This window comes from Lipotes vexillifer, unplaced genomic scaffold (genome assembly GCF_000442215.2).
Source record: "Lipotes vexillifer unplaced genomic scaffold, Lipotes_vexillifer_v1.1 scaffold418, whole genome shotgun sequence".
In the NCBI taxonomy this organism is placed as follows: Eukaryota; Metazoa; Chordata; class Mammalia; order Artiodactyla; family Lipotidae; genus Lipotes; species Lipotes vexillifer.
The window spans coordinates 4,475,485-4,491,413 of NW_006798629.1; the positions used below are offsets into that span (position 1 = coordinate 4,475,485).

General features: G+C 42.8%; 1 pseudogene; it reads right to left on the bottom strand.

Moving 5' to 3' along the window:
* Positions 1-8,169, bottom strand: part of LOC103087261 (vacuolar protein sorting-associated protein 72 homolog) — a 23,630-nt pseudogene extending 15,461 nt beyond the window's left edge.
* Positions 8,170-15,929: the final 7,760 nt, after the last annotated feature.

Sequence of the window (15,929 nt, forward strand, 5' to 3'; positions counted from 1 at the left end):
TGTTGTTTCTCATTCTTCACTTTTCCACTTATCCTATTCTTTCTTCAACATGGGGTTTCTATGGGCTGTGTTGTATATGGATAACATATAATTACCAATAGTCCTATACCAATAGACTATGAGAAGTTTCACCCAGATGTGATGGAGTGGACCCCACAACCCCCAAAACATCAAAACTTGGAGCTAATGCACCAAATCTTTGGGTTGTCTCTACTGGGGAAACATGGATGTTTCTGAGAGGATGAATGGGAAGAAGGGTATGCATGGGTGCTGGGTAGCCAGTGGACATTCACTGATAACTTAACCAGGATCCACTCCCCCTTTCCAGGTTCATGGGCTCCTCATACCATTCATGGGCTTTGGGAGCCATAAATTTCATCCCCAGTCACAGAAGTCAGTGAGTCCTTATTAATGCCCAAATCAGAATAATCCCTCTCCACCTCCACATCAACCTGGACATGACAATTGGTTTAGGAATGATCAGTAATCCAACTGTAAACCAATCAGTACATAGCATCTATTCACCATCATTGGTTCAGTTTAGTCCAAACAATGCAAAGAACAAGGTTTTTGTTCACTGGTTAGGGGTAAAGGTACCTTCTCCTCTATCCAGATGTGAAAGTGGAAACATGTCACCTTGATGACCACTGGCAGCCACCTTACAACCACAAAGAAAGTCAGTCATGGAATGAAGCTAGAACTGGATAGTAGAGTGAAAGAGGGAAGAAAACACACTAAAACTAGGTCTTTGATAATATCACTGAACTGGATCAACCAATAGTGAAACTCACCCAACTCCTGAACTTCCAATTACATGAGCCAATAAGTCTCCTTTCCTACTTAAGCCAGTCTGAGTTTTGTTTTCTGCTAATTGATGTATCTTCTAAGGTTATTTACATAGTTTTCAGAAATAATAGCCTAGAAAGATCTGATTTCTCTGTAGCCTCCTAAGAAGTTTAGGCTGATACCTGGCATATCTGCTCCAATTCCAGTGGTGCAGACTTCTAGTACCATGAAATTCAACAAGTTCTATCTGGTTTAGGAGGCTCTAAGGCAGTGTACAGCAGTGGAAAACACATAGGACTTGGTTGAGCTCAAATCCCAGCTCTTTCACTTACGAGTTGGATCAGGTGACCATATAATTTATTAACCAAATCAGGATATTTGTGAGGAAAAGGGAGTGTTTAAATAATGTCTCTGGAAAACAGTCATAAACTGGAATAGTGCCAGGAAAATAGGTGTGAACTGTCCGTCTATATCTGGGTTGCTTTAGACAAATCTTTGAGTGCCAATTAACATATCTATAAAATGGGGCTAACGGTATTTGTCTCTCATGGTTGTTAGAGGATTCAAAGAGATATGACACACAATAGGTGTTGGGAGGCAATTAAAAGGCCATCGTAGTTTTTTATTCTAAATGCTTCTATACTGATAATTGTTTTTAAAAAAAAGTTATTCATGGGAATTCCCTGGTGTTCCAGTGGTTAGGACTCGGGGCTTTCACTGCCAGGGCCCGAGTTCAATCCCTGTTCGGGGAACCAAGATCCCGCAAGCCGCTCGGCACGACTCTAATTAATTAATTAATTAATTAATTAAACATATTCACATGCTTACTGGGTGATTTAGAGATTTTTCTTTAGACTATAAATATTAATGAAAACAAATGAATACAAATAAGAATCTATGAAAACCTCATGAACTTTAATAACATGAAAACCAGGGCCAATTTTGCACATAGGTATGGTAGGTTACCACCCTTTAGACAATTTTCAGGGGTGCAGGAAAATTCCCCTTCCTCCCAATAAATTCTTTTTGGTGATGCCTAAAATTCTCCAACTATTGAAAATGATTGGCCCTTACATTTCTACAGCATGCAACAGTTTAGAGTTTGCTACAGCATGAACTTACAGAGTAATCAGTCAGTCTCATAGCAGTGACCGTAGAGCTGAGAGCAAGCTCGTTAAGAAGTGACAGCCCAGGTTACCCTGCCTTGAGTTTTTTCACCCTCTTCCCAATATGCCCAACCCTGAACATTGCAGTCCTACAGACTTTCAAAGGATTTTGTCATTCGTATCCATTCTATCATCAATCCAAACTTTTCCTTGCTAGCATGTGAATGGATCTTACAAAGTCAAAAGAATTATTTTTCAGCACCCCCATTTGATCTTTACATCATGAATTTGAGGACACATCAGTGTCAGCAAGACGCTTCTCTGAGGCCTGAATGCGGAACCTGTATCAGTCAGAATCTACTCCGAAGGCAAAAGCGACACCAGTTATTCAGACAGAAATTTTAATATATTTGTTAACTGACTAAAAGTTAGAAAGAACTCTAAGGTATCTTGGAGGTAACAACTTCGGGAAACAGCTACTGCCCCTAGGACTGGGGGAATAAAGAGAAGAGACTGAAATTATTAAAACTCAAATTATTAAAACTGACTTCGAAAAGGGGCTCCATGGAATTGAAGCTCAGGCCTCGGAGGAGGGGGCACTACTCACCTGTTCCTGGTGTCCCTGAGTTCAGAGGAGGGTCCTGGTGGCTGGGACCCAGACTTCTGAGGAGGGCACTCCAGCCAAGTGGCACTGGCATCTCTGGAAAGAGCACAGTGAAGGTTTTACAAATGCTAGAGAAACGGCAAACTAGATTCCGCTGCTGCTCTAGGAAGGAATTGCCCCTACCTGGGTAAACAAGCATGGCTGGGGTTACAGTCACAGGAACAGGAAGGACCTTGCAGTCTTCCTCTAGTGCCCCCTATTGACAGAGCCTACATGCAGTCAGTTTACAAGGCCACATGTGTTTTGCAGAGCCCCAGCTTCAGGATCACAAAGCAAAGGACAGGTTTGGAGCTTAGAGATAATACCTTAATGACTAACACAGAACAGCAAATTTTTACTGTGTGGAGGAGGAACCCATAATCTGACTCTCAGGATAAAAATACCCAGCTCCGGGCTTCCCTGGTGGCGCAGTGGTTGAGAGTCCGCCTGCCGATGCAGGGGACACGAGTTCATGCCCCGAACCGGGAGGAACCGGGAGGATCCCACATACCGCGGAGCGGCTGGGCCCTTGGGCCATGGCCGCTGAGCCTGCGCGTCCGGAGCCTGTGCTCCGCAACGGGAGAGGCCACAGCAGTGAGAGGCCCGCGTACCGAAAAAACAAAACAAAAACCCAGCTCCTTCAAGACATTTCCCATGCCTTCTACACCACCACCAATGAAAGTATTTTGAAAACTGTGAAGTATCATTGAAAGAAAAGTGCTATAGTTATTATTTCTTCTGGAAGACAGATCTGAATAGGCAATCCCTAACAGTTTGGATATCAAGAGCTTTTTGACATCTTAGTGACCATTTTTGTCATATGAACTATTACCAGCCAGAGACATCATAGTATTTCTGTTCCTACAGGAATTGTGCGGATGCTTTTTTCCCCAGGAAGCATCTTAGACATTGTGATTATTCAGCAGTGAGAGGCCCGCATACCGAAAAAACAAAACAAAAACCCAGCTCCTTCAAGACATTTCCCATGCCTTCTACACCACCACCAATGAAAGTATTTTGAAAACTGTGAAGTATCATTGAAAGAAAAGTGCTATAGTTATTATTTCTTCTGGAAGACAGATCTGAATAGGCAATCCCTAACAGTTTGGATATCAAGAGCTTTTTGACATCTTAGTGACCATTTTTGTCATATGAACTATTACCAGCCAGAGACATCATAGTATTTCTGTTCCTACAGGAATTGTGCGGATGCTTTTTTCCCCAGGAAGCATCTTAGACATTGTGATTATTCTCCGTAGATATTCATGGAGACATGATTTGAAAATCTCTATTTTCTCGGGGAGCTGAAGGAGAGAATATTGATTATGGAATATTCTGAAAGTCACACAGTGTGTATAAAGCTAATAAAAAGTCGCATTGTGGTCATGGTAGAATTTTCAAAGAAGTAATGATCATGGTTTCACTGTGCCTACCTGTTTGGCAATTCTTCTTTTGTATAAAGTGTCATTCATTATATTGTCTAGGTCTTTGTTGACTGAGCTTGGACAGATTTAACAAAACAGGAAAATCTGTATTCTTATACCAACTTTTGACAACCTTAATAGACATAAAAACCCTTCTGATGTCTTTCCTGGGGCAGTACAATGAGTGGCCAACCACAAACGTGTTCAGAAACTTCCTTTAACTGGCAGATTGGAAGACTGGCCTTAGACCAGTGCTTTGAACTTCAGTATTCCTAAATGAGACCTAAAAGATACATATAACTTGAACACAGTTTGTTCTGGGAATCTCGTTCCAGATACATGGGGGCAGAGCAGGGCAGAGAAGGAGAATGAGAATTGTCTTAGGCTTTCAAAGGCCCTAAAGAGCCATAAAAGTTAGACAAAAAGACAAGAAAAAGGCAAGATCTAAGGGTTAATCTAAACCCCTTCCCAGAATGGAGGGATAACATCATGTGGTAAATGCAGCTCCAGCACTTAGCAGTCATATCATATCATATCAAATCATATCCTACGTATGAATAGTTCACAGAATGGAAACATATAATAAATGTCTGAAAATTAAGATGTTTTCATCGCAGCCACTGCCTAAATGGCTCATGTTTGGTTGAGAGGTCACTAAAAATACGTAATAATTTAAAATGTGGTCTCTGGAACCATGCTGTCTAAATGCAAAACAAGGTACCTCTTATTAATTAGCTACACAATCATGGGCAAGTTACTTAACTACCTATGCCTCAGGCTCTCATCTGTAAAATGAGGACAATAATATACCTACCTAAAATTAATTGGGGTAAATAAAGTGTCACAAAAATACAATGGCTTAAAGATTATAGATATATTATTAATATTATATTCACTGTGACTCTTATAACTAACCATGTTTCCATCTTTATATTGACTCAGAGTCAAATTTATAATACTCTCTCAGAAACTACATAGTAATGACATAAGCATTTGTGTCATAACCAAATCTTTATCAGAATTCCATTCCCACTTTTACTCTTTACTTAATTTTCCAATCTCTGTATGTTTTTTTCCTGTATTGTTGTTATAAATATCTTTATAGGTGTCCTCAGAATCATTTTGAAACACACACACACACACACACACACATGCATGCAAAAATAAATATTTTTATCTTTTTAAAGTTGTCCTCAGACTCCTTTTGTAACAATAAAGCATAAATTAATTAAGTGATAGTGTTTTCCCAGACAAGACTATGAATTCTTCAAACACAAAAGGCCCATTTATCTGACTAGCAAACATTCAAAAGTATGATAACACTCTCTATTGGTAAGGCTGAGGGAAAACAGGCAATTCAGTAATAGTTATCAAAATCACAAATTCAGGGCCTCCCTGGTGGTGCAGTGGTTAAGAATCTGCCTGCCAATGCAGGGGACACAGGTTCGATCCCTGGTCCGGGAAGATCCCACATGCCGTGGAACAACTAAGCCCGTGTGCCACAACTACTGAAGCCCGCGCGCCTAGAGCCCGTGCTCCACAACAAGAGAAGCCACCACAATGAGAAGCCTGCGCACTGCAATGAAGAGAAGCCCCGACTCGCCGCAACTGAAGAAAGACATTGCACGGCAACGAAGATCCAATGCAGCCAAAAATAAATAAATGAATAAATAAATTTATTTTAAAAAAAAATCACAAATTCATGAAACTACTGACCCAGCGTTTTCTCATCTAGGCATTTATCCTACAGATATACTAGTATCCAGAACAAAATGACATATGTACAAAGTTACTCACTTCAGCCTTATTTCTAACAACAAGAGACTGGAAACAAAATAAATGTCCATCAATAAACAGCTGGGTAAATAAATTAATTATTTCACTTCTCAAACATTTGTATACATCTTTGGAATGCTCACAGTCTTGGACACTCAGCCTATGATGTCTGGTGATTAAATTGATCCCAACAGAGCCAGTAAGCATCAATCTTCATCCTACTTTACCACAATGCCTTATAATGCCAGGCCAGTTTTTTGCTGCCTATAAGGGTCATTGAGGGTAAATTAATTCCTAGTACACAGATAGCACATTGTTTTCATTTATGCATTCAGTCTCATATATTGCTTACAGGAATGTAAATTAAACTCTTACAGAAGGCACTGGTGCATTATATTCCAATGCAGAACCTTAGAAGGAGACTTGGACTACTAATATTAGGCCAGACACTCTGTCTTTCTTCCAATATCTGAGCATTTTACATAACACAATCAAAAATAACAACCACCACAACACTCTACATGCTGTGATAACCCAAAACCAATAGGCTCATTGTATTAGTTTTCTATTGCTGCATAACAAATTACCCCCAAACTTAGCAGCTTAAAACAATAAACACTTATCATCTCACATAGTTTCTTGGGTCAGAGATCCAGGAGGGGCTTAGATGAGTGATTTAGCATCAGGGTCTCTCATGAGGTTGCAGTTAATGTAGTCTAGGGATGCAGTCATCCGAAGGCTTAACTGAGGCAGGAGGATCTGCCTTCAAGGTGGCTCACTCATGCCCGACAAGTTAGTGCTGGTAGGAGGTCTCAGTTTCTCACCACATGGACCCTCCCATAGGGGTTCTGTGAGTGTCCCCATGACACGACAGCTGGCTTTCCCCAGAGAAAGTGCTCCAAGAAAAAGCAAGGTGGACGTTGCAATGCCTTTAATGGCTTAATTTCGAAAGCTAGACACCATCTCTTCTCCCACATCCTGTTCTTTAGAAGCAATTCATTGTCTGGCTCACAATCAAGTAAAGAAGTATTAGGCTCTACCTTTTGAAGGCATAGTTCCAAAGAATTTGTAGACCTATTTTAAAACCATCAAGATCATCTTGTTTGCTTCTAGTCCCCCAAATAAAAAATCCTTGAGTATTTCCTGTAAACTCTGCAACAAAAACAATTTTATCCCCAACTTTGGCTAAGATGGTGTCTGAAGATGTATCATGACCTTGGTGGATATGATAATCATGTGAGCAAGTTGCTGTTTTCACCATGAATAGATTAATTTTGCAGTTTTTCCTTAAATACTAGTTATGTTTTTGATAGACCAGTGAGTCTTTCTGAAGTCTGGCTCCTTTGCAGTCTTTGCAGGTAAATTTTTCTCTCTTTTTCTAAATACCTCTGAGCATCTCTTTGATAATGTCTGAGTAGGACCTCCTACCTTACTCTCTAACTCTTCCATCCAACCTCACAGAGGAAGAATATTGTAGAAAAAATGGGAAATAAACTTGCCCAAGCAAGATCAGAGAGCAGCAGGAGCACACAAAGGGGGAATCATCATATGTTTCTACTTGCTGTCCTAAACTTCTGCCATTGCTGTGAGAAACACTTTCCCCAGGTAGGTCCTGCTCCATCAGTCTGGGTCCCAGAATGAAAATGCATTGAACAGAGCCATCCCAGGAATCTGCAGACCTGAAGCATGAAGCAGAGAAGTCCAGCCAACACTCGGACTCTTGAAGAAAAATAAACATTTATTTTAAGACATCATATTTTGATATAATTTGTTAGGCAGCATAAGCTAGCTGATACACCCGGTTTTATTTAGATAGCCACTCCCACACCAATAATCTGTGACCAGCAAGTGTGTCCATGAAAGAAATCTACATCTTCTGTACATGTTTGAAAGAGAAGGGGGAAATGGTTCTCCGAAGAAGGTTTTGGCAGGGAGTGGGGAGAGTGCAGGGCACACAGATCAATAGAGATGCACCAGAGTCTGGAATTCCCTAACCTTCATCTGTGTTCTCATTCCTTTACTCAACAAGCATTCTATCCAGTGAATTCTTTATTTTTTTTTCTCACTTAAAACTCTTCTGCTACATTTAACAAAAATGCCTTTCTGGAGTTGGTGTGATTCAAAAGAAGACTGAGAAAGAAGAAGACTGGTTTCGAGCAAAGGGCTGAGCAGCATGCATGGGAAAGTGGAACCAAGAGGTGAGGTGTATGTTGGAGAGGATAGAAACCAAAGAGGCTGGGGTAAGTGATGGATTGTATGCAAACACCTGACCCTGACCCAAGGAAGCACACGTGTGGCTGGTCTAATCTTTCTCACCTCGGCTGCATCCTGGGGAGCACACTGGCAGGGTTCTTTGAGGAAGAGTATTGGCGAAGCCATTGAAAATGGTGCCGGGAGAAAGCCAGAGAACTGAGGGGCACAAAATGACAGCCATCGTGGCATTTTCCCTTGCTTCTTCTATAAACCACGTTTCTGTCATTCCTTATTTCTTGCCCCGCACACCACCGCCAACAGAAGTACTTGGAAGTTACAAAATGAATATTTGAAGCCCCCATTAGTGCTATCCCTCAGTTATTAGAGTAGCTTGTTCTTTAAACTAGAACTTTCCTATAACATATCCCTGATCATTTGGGGCTTTGATTCCTCTGTTTGAAGGGTGTCACATGTTCTGTCAAAATAACTTCTTATAGCTCCCTAACAACTGTGGGTGGCCTGTGATCACCTTGTCAAAGTGTCTTTTACACCCAGAGCTGGTTGCCAGATTCCACGTGACTTACTTGCTGGCTCCCCCTCCCTACAACTTATGCTTCAAATATCATCTCCTTCCTCATTTTTTTGTTTGTTTGGTTTTTGTTTTTGTATTGTTTGTTTGTTTTGCTGGCAGTTGCTGGGGCCGAACAGCAATTTGCAGTTATTTATGCAGCTTAAACCCTATTGTCAACATCCTTATCCTCAATACACAGCCATTCTAGGGGTGTGAGCTGAGCTTTTCAGGTGTCACCGTGAGAGGGGGAGGGAGGTGGGCTGAGGTTCACAGAAGCAAGGTTTCCTGAGGTCCTCAGCCAAAGCACACATTGTTGCCGAGCTGCTTTTTCTCCTTCTCACCTCTATTTGGAGCGGATTTTCATTTGGAATTATAAACAGATCACAGCTTGCTGTTTGTTTGCTATTGTCAGGTCAGACCCAGCACTTGGGGAGAGGGTGGTATCACAGAATTTTCTTGGCCATTTAACAGGGATGATGGAATTTGCCTGCATTTGTATAGCTCCTTCTCTCCCGGACTCTCAAAGGCCTCCTCAAACAGAACTTAATCCTCTCCAACGTCAGGTGTGGTTGGAACATTTTCCCCTTCCTCCCTCAAGCCCATTTTAGAGGGTATAGTTCAAGGAGAACAGGTGAAAGCAAATAGGAGGAGGGGGATGAAGGCTGAGACGTCCTTAGAGAACCACAGGTGTGGCCTTTGCACTGCTTACACAGAAGTACCCCTTCTGGGTGGACATCTTTCCAAAAGGCATGCTTCCGTCTACACTGATGCAGTCCCATGCCAGGGCACAGCTTGGTGAGTGGACTATAAACTGGATTAGGCACCCTTGTCCCCTCAGCCAAGCGTTTTTGTACATGGCACAACTGTACAGGTCAGCCCTGAGTTCTTACACCCAATGAAGTGAATTAAGTTTTTGTACTTAGGGTGAGAATTTTGTCCCAGAAATTCACTATATCCCCATTACACTGTTGACCAATTGAAGAGACCATCAGTGCCTTAACATCTAAGTTGAAAATTACTGTTCAGAGACCTCTAGGAGTTTTTGCAAACGTCATCTCATTTATTCAGTAAATATTTATTAAGCACTTATGTACAAAGCACAAGCCCCCTCCAGGAGCCTAAAGCTCTTTGGAAAGACCACAAAAACTGCGATAAATCACCGTCGCTGTGGTAGGCAGCTTCTGACACGGTCCCCAGTGATTCTAACCTCCTGGTATTAACGCGCTTGTGTGAGCTCCTCCCCTTGAAAATGGGCCAGACCTATGGCTAAAGGATTCTAGCACATTCTAAAGAGCAGTCTATAGCAAAAGTGATGGCCTGTCGCTTCCCTGATAAGGTCATAAAAGGCTGACTTCCACCTTGCCACGTTCTCTCACTTGCTCACTCCGGTAGAGCAATCCACCATATTGTAGATGCTCTATGGGGAGACCCATATGGCAAAGATCCGAGACCTCCAGCCAACAGCTTGTGAGGAACTGAGGCCTCAGTCCAACAACCCATGAGGAACTGAATTCCGCCAACAACCATGTGACTGAGCAAGGAAGTGGATCCTTCCCAGTCAAGACTTAATATTAACGCTACCTTGTGAGAGACCCCAAGCCAGACAGGACCTAGATGCCTCACCCACACAAACTGTGAAATAATGCATGTATGTTGTTTTATTTGGGAGTAATTTGTTATGCAGCATAAAGCTATAATCACAGGGTATCAGGCAGGACCGTGGTCATCTCCAGGCTCCACTTCCTTGAGTAGGAAAGGATTCACTTCCACATCCACTCACAAGATTGTTGACAGAATTCAGTTATTCAAAGGCTGTTGGACTGAGAGCCTCAGTTCCTTGCTGGCTCTTGGCTGGGGACCACCCTTAGGTCTTTACCACATTAGTCTATGGGCTAGCTCACAACATGGAAGTTGTCTTCCATCAGAGTGAGCAAAAGAGGGCAAGCAAGGCAGAAGCCAGGGTCTTTTTGTAACCTAATCTCAGAAGTAACATCCCATCACATTTGCCATTTTCTATATGTTAGAAGCCCACACTCAAGGGCATGAGATTACACAAAGACAGGAACTCCAGGACGTGGAGCTCATGGGAGGCCATCTTTGAAGCAACCCACTGTGTCTTCTCTGTCATTTCCTCACCCCATCCCTTCCCCAGGCCCTCACAAGGCCTGGGAGATTCTCTCTGCCCCACTGTCTCTCCATTCTCCCATCACCATGTTAATTTGTACACAGCCTTTGCAACTATGTAGATTCTGGCCAAGCCTCCTAATGAGCCCACCTACCTTGTTTCTACTCTCCCAACTGGTACTCAGAAAACTGATTACAATTTTCAAGACATCACATTGTATCATATAATTTTTCCATTTGAAAATGGTCACTGGCTCCCAAATTCCTCTTCTATCAGTAAAGACTTCTCTCAGTCTAACTCAATTACCGTTCCAGTAACACTTTTCTTCCCACTCCCCTCCAGCCATACAGGTATACTTATTGTCCCTAGATCACAGCCAGCCAACCTCCCTTTCCATGGCTTTGCGTGCTGTTCCCCTCCTTTAAATATTCTCCCCCTTCTCTCCAGCTATCTGAATTCTCCCCCAAATTTCATGACTCAGCTCAAGTCTGTCTCCTTTCTGAAGCTTTAAAACTTATGACAGAGTGTGTGGACATAGCTGGTCAAGTAATCTATGTGTTAGCGTAGTTTGGCTCATTCTGGAGCCAAATGGCCTCTTCCTCCTCCTGATTCTTGAATTACCCCTTACTCACTGAACCTCTGGTGTGACACTTATCACAGACTTCCATTAGTTTGCAGTTCAGTAGAAAAATAATAAGCTATCTATAACTGCATATTAATTGAGGTTGTGAAACAAGTTTGGAGAGAGTAGAATCTACCATCAACCTTGACCATAGTCACGATATGTTCTAGAGATGTCCTATCAACCTTCATAGGATTCTATTGCTTATTACCCTGTTTTCAGGGATTCATCATTAGCCCAGAGACTGTACAGCAATTTACATTCATAAGCATGAAATTCTTGGAGTTCTCAGACACTATTTCTCAGCTTCACCTATAATGTAGTGTAACAATCTAACAGAAAACAAAAACTAATAATTAGTGTCACCTACTAAATACCCTAGATTATGTTGTTCTAGCTAATCTTCACAACAACCCATTTTACAATAGAGAAAATGGAGACCCAGAGAAGTTAAGTAATTTGCCAAAGGTAAATTACTTTTGGTGACTGGTGAGACCAAGATTCCAACACCAATCTGACTGATTCCAAATCCCATGCAACTCCCTCTTCTGGACACCATAACTGGGAGATATGGCCTCATGCATGTTTAGGAGAAATCATATTTATTTTGCATGGTTATCATTGGATGGAAGGCAGCCTCTACCATTCTCCCTGAAATGATTTTATCATCTTTTAGCAGCTGTGCCAATCCAATCTGTGCCTGCAGGAAAATCATCTTTCTCTACGAACTCCAGATGAAATGACATACAGACTAGACAACCCACCAAGAAAATTTAATTGTAAAGAGGGATGGATGGTGGAAGTTAATGGAATCATCCTATCCCACACCAGGTCCTATAATGTCATATTCTTATTGGTATTGGAAAAAAACAAATAGGCTTTTTTTTTTACCCCAGAAATAAGTTGCCTTCAGATCCTATCTTCTGAAAGAGCTTTTCTGGAGAGATATCAGCATAATATATTTTAAAAAAACAAACACACAAATGTGTTTCCCAGAAATGGAAAGGGATATAAGGTACAGCTTCATCTCAAATTAGCAAACCTTATCCCAAAGATATCTCAGGTAACTGCTTGATTAGTACTCTTTCCTGGGCTCTCCAGAGCCATCCATTCAGAGACTGTCAAATGACAGTGTCTAATGTTGACATTAGCTGAGACCATCCATCTGACAAAGCTGAGGGTGCAGAAAGAGTCAGGGGGATGCTAAAACTTGATTGATCCAGGTCTGGGAAACATCTGTCTGGGAACCATGAGTGTGGCCCGTGGACAGAGGGGGGCAGCAGAGAGCTGCTGGAGAGGTAAGCTCATCAGGGAGCTTCCAAGGGGGCAGGTGGTTCTGGTCACCATGGAGACCTCGGCTGGAACATCCTGCCCCAGGGTCAGTAACCCAGCTGAAGAATTAGTCCTGTTGAGATTCCTGGCTGGGATTCACACATAGGACACTACGTTTTCCACACTGTGGCCAGAGATCTTCATAAACCTGCCCCTGATCATGTCATTCTCCTGCTAAAAAGGCACTTTAATCAATCTCCCCATTGCTTAAAACAAGTTCTCAAGCTTTAGTGTGTATCAACATGACTTGGAGGACGTGGTAAAACATAAATCACTAGGGCCCCACTCTCAGAATTTCTGATAGGCTAGGTCTGGGATGGGACCCGAGATTTTGCATCTCTGACAAGGTCCAGGTGATACTGTTTCTGGTCCCCACTGGTCCAGGGACCACACCTTCAAACCACCAGCTTAGAAGATGCTGAGCCGCCATCCCCCTCCTGTCTAATTCCTCTTGTAACCACTCACTTCCACCCTCACACACTCTGCTCTACCTGGCGACTTCCTTCAGCTCCCCAAGGGAGCCGTGGCTCCCCCACACCTCTTGGCCTGTTCACATCTGCCCTCTCGGCTGATACGTTCACCCTCCATCTCTTCACCTGGCTGAGGCTTACTTGTCTTAGGTCCCTAGTTAGACGCCTCCCGCTTACGATCTCCCATAGCGCCCTGTGCTTCACCTCCTACACTGTGTTGCAAACAACTGTGTGTGTGTGTGTGTGTCTGTCAGCCTTGTGAGAGCAGGGGCTCACCACCACACCTGCCACGCTGAATTCACCATCACCCCTCTCATCTGGATTCTCACAGTAACCGTGCTACATTTCTCTGACCATCTTCCTTTTCTGTTCTCAATGACTATTTCAATCTTCATTCTCTTCAGATCTCTAACCTTCACACCTCCTCTATCACACTAGACAGATGGCCTTGCCTACTCCCTCACGGAGAAAATAGAAGCCACCAAACAGAAACCTCGCAACTTCCCACCACCAAACTGAAAAACCCACCAGCATCTGTACCCACCGCATCCCCCTGACCTCCTGTTACAACAGAGGAACTGTCTGTACTTTCTAAGTCTGTCTAAAGCCAGACTCTCCATCTATGCAGTGGTTTCCCCTCTCCTGCCACCTCAAAACAAACCCCACTATCAACACACCTTCTCCATGTTTCTTCAACCTCTTCCTCTCCCCTGATTTTCTGCCTGCTATTTTCAGAACTCGCTGACCTTTCTCTTCTATAAATAACCATCCTCCTTAGGCTCCATGTCATGATTTCCGTTTCCTCATTTCCCATTCACTCCACAAGCCATTTTTCCTCAGAAACTGTACTAAGGTTGTGAAGGAACCTTCTTTAGCTAAATCCAAGGATGCTTTCAGTTCCCATCATCCTTGCCCCAGGTGACTCCTTGTTCCCTTAGCTTCCATGAAATCCCAGCCAGGTCTTCTACCCATCCGCCCGTTCCTCCTGTACTTCGTTTGTAAATGCTGGTATTCTGTTGGGTAAATCCTAGGACCTCTTGTCTGAAGTCTGCCTGGATAGCATGTCCATTACCGTCAATTCAGTTACTACACACATACCAACCACTCCCTTTACAGGAGAGGTCTCCAGCTCTCTGACATCCAGATTCAGAAAACAAATTGCCCGTTCTATGTATTTTTCTTTGGTGTTCAGAGGTCCCTCATACTCAACTGAACTTATGATCTGCCCCCACAGATGCTCCTTCTAGGTGCTTGTTATTGAAGGAAATGGCCCCAGGCACGTGGCCTTGACACCTCCCTCTGCCTACTACTCCCTGCTCACCAAATCCACAATTCCTCAATTCTACTAGACTCTCTCCCTCTCCCCCAGTACCACAGCCCCAGCTACCATCCTACCTCTCACAGCTACAGCCATCAGGCTCCTTGAAATATCTCTGGCCCCATCCAATCCATTTCTCCCACTTTGCTGGAGAGGCCCTTCTAAAAACAAATGTCACCTCTTTGTTTAAACCCCATGATGGATATCCATCACTGGCGGGATACTTGTCTTGTTTTGACCCCATACCCCAGCCACCAAACACGCAGCCCGTACCCACCTCAGGGTCTTTACACATTCTGTTCTCTCTCTGGACTCCGGCTCTCACATCCATCCTTGCCTAGTAAACTCCCCTCATCCTTTAGGGCTCAGCTTTAGATTCCCTGAGGGAAGTTTCATTGACCTTCCATCAGCGCCCACTACCCTCTCTGCCTACACACTCTCCCTGCATCTCTTCGCCTGGCTGGGTTAAGTTTACCAGTTAAACACTCTCACAGCATGCTGTACTTTGCCTTCATAGCACTCAGCACAGTAGTGGTCCATCAATTATTTGTGAAAATATTTTTTAATGCCTCTTTCTCTTCATCTAAGGATCACACAGCTGAGGATCAGATCTTCCTTATTCTCTGCCGTATCTCCACTACCTTTTATGATGCCTGGCTTGTACTGAGCTGACAACAAATCTTTGTTGAAGAAATAATGAATGATTAGAGAAAAATATGCCCTAATTTGAGATTCAACACCTCCTGGACTGATGCTTTGCTGATTCTCTACATTTCGCAATTTCCTCTGTATTCAGCAGATAATAAATAATAGCCCATATTTCTTCGGAGCTTTCTATTTGTCTGTCGCTGTCCTAAGTGTATTACATTCTCACAAAATTCCTGTGAGCTAGATACTATTATTATCTTCATTCTCTAGTAGCAGAAACTAAGGCACAGAAAAGTGAAGAAACTTACCCAAGGAAACACAGCTGATCAGTAATAAGCTGGGCTATAAATCAAGATAATCTGGCCTACATCCTGTGTTCTTAAACACTATGATATACTGTCTCTCAAAATCTTCGTGGTACATACAAGGAAGACCTCTGTTGAGTGTGGAGACTTTTGCATTAATAAGGGTGCTGTTACAGAGAAAGGAAGACAAAAAAAAGATTTGATACATCAGTGGTTCTCAGAATTTAATGTGCATTACAATCGCCTAGAGAGATGCACCTGGTCTGAGGGGGGAGGCCCAAGAATTTGCATTTCTAACAAGTTTCCAGGAGATGCTGATGCACTGGGTCCAGGAGCACACTTTGAGGACTACTGCAGGACAGAAAGGATTTTCACAAGCTTTCTCAATCTTTGAAAATGCTTGGTACCCTTCCTCTGCAATCTACAACTTCTTTGAAGTTGGTTGCTATTGATTTCAAATGTATAGTGAAGAAAACTCAAGATTCTGAATCAAAGAATCATTAGAACCTCTCTAAGAAGTATACAGCCCCTCAAAATAACCACGGAATGGTTTGTATTTCCTGAGCCACCAGACATACCACATCTCCTCACCCTCCTGGTGTGGTTGAGG